This window comes from Acanthochromis polyacanthus, chromosome 5, assembly GCF_021347895.1.
Source record: "Acanthochromis polyacanthus isolate Apoly-LR-REF ecotype Palm Island chromosome 5, KAUST_Apoly_ChrSc, whole genome shotgun sequence".
Classification (NCBI taxonomy): domain Eukaryota; kingdom Metazoa; phylum Chordata; class Actinopteri; family Pomacentridae; genus Acanthochromis; species Acanthochromis polyacanthus.
Window position 1 is genome coordinate 44,831,293 of NC_067117.1, and position 1,829 is coordinate 44,833,121.

The window sequence follows — 1,829 nt, forward strand, 5'->3', positions numbered from 1 at the left end:
GAAAATGATTTTCACATTAAACGTTATTCATGTTTACAGTTAGAGGTCCAGAATGTTCTTCAGAAATGGAAGTAGTGGTTGAATGAACTGTGGTAGCCATGGCAACAGTTAGACGGATGATATTTCATTCTTCTTATTGGGAAACACATCAGAACGTACCATTAATGACCCTGAACGCATCACAACATACCATTAATGACCCTGAACGCACCACAGCATACCATTAATGACCCTGAACGCACCACAGCATACCATTAATGACCCTGAACGCATCACAACATACCATTAATGACCCTGAACACACCACATCATACCATTAATGACCCTGAACACACCACATCATACCATTAATGACCCTGAACACACCACAATCATACCATTAATGACCCTGAACGCACCACAGCATACCATAATGACCCTGAACGCATCATTCAACATACCATTAATGACCCTGAACACACCACATCATACCATTAATGACCCTTGAACACACCACATCATACCATTAAATGACCCTGAACGCATCACCATACCATTAATGACCCTGAACACACCACAGCATACCATTAATGACCCTGAACGCACCACAGCATACCATAATGACCCTGAACACACCAGGCACAACGCACACCATTAATGACCCTGAACACACCACAGCATACCATTAATGACCCTGAACGCACCACAGCATACCATAATGACCCTGAACGCATCACAACATACCATTAATGACCTGAACGCACCACAGCATACCATTAATGACCCTGAACGCATCACAGCATACCATTAATGACCCTGAACGCACCACAGCATACCATTAATGACCCTGAACGCACCACAGCATACCATTAATGACCCTGAACGCATCACAACATACCATTAATGACCCTGAACGCACCACAACATACCATTAATGACCCTGAACACACCACATCATACCATTAATGACCCTGAACGCACCATAGCATACCATTAATGACCCTGAACGCATCACAACATACCATTAATGACCCTGAACGCACCACAACATACCATTAATGACCCTGAACGCACCACAACGTACCATTAATGACCCTGAACGCACCACAGCATACCATTAATGACCCTGAACGCACCACATCATACCATTAATGACCCTGAACGCATCACAACATACCATTAATGACCCTGAACGCATCACATCATACCATTAATGACCCTGAACGCACCACAACATACCATTAATGACCCTGAACGCACCACATCATACCATTAATGACCCTGAACGCACCACAACACACCATTAATGACCCTGAACGCACCACAACATACCGTTAATGACCCTGAACGCACCACAACACACCATTAATGACCCTGAACGCACCACAACACCGTTAATGACCCTGAACGCACCACAACACACCATTAATGACCCTGAACGCACCACAACACACCGTTAATGACCCTGAACGCACCACAACACACCGTTAATGACCCTGAACGCACCACAACACACCGTTAATGACCCTGAACGCACCACAACATACCGTTAATGACCCTGAACGCACCACAACATACCATTAATGACCCTGAACGCACCACAACACACCATTAATGACCCTGAACGCACCACAACACACCGTTAATGACCCTGAACGCACCACAACACACCGTTAATGACCCTGAACGCACCACAACACACCGTTAATGACCCTGAACGCACCACAACACACCGTTAATGACCTTGAACGCACCACAACACACCGTTAATGACCCTGAACGCACCACAACACACCGTTAATGACCCTGAACGCACCACAACACACCGTTAATGACCCTGAACGCACCAC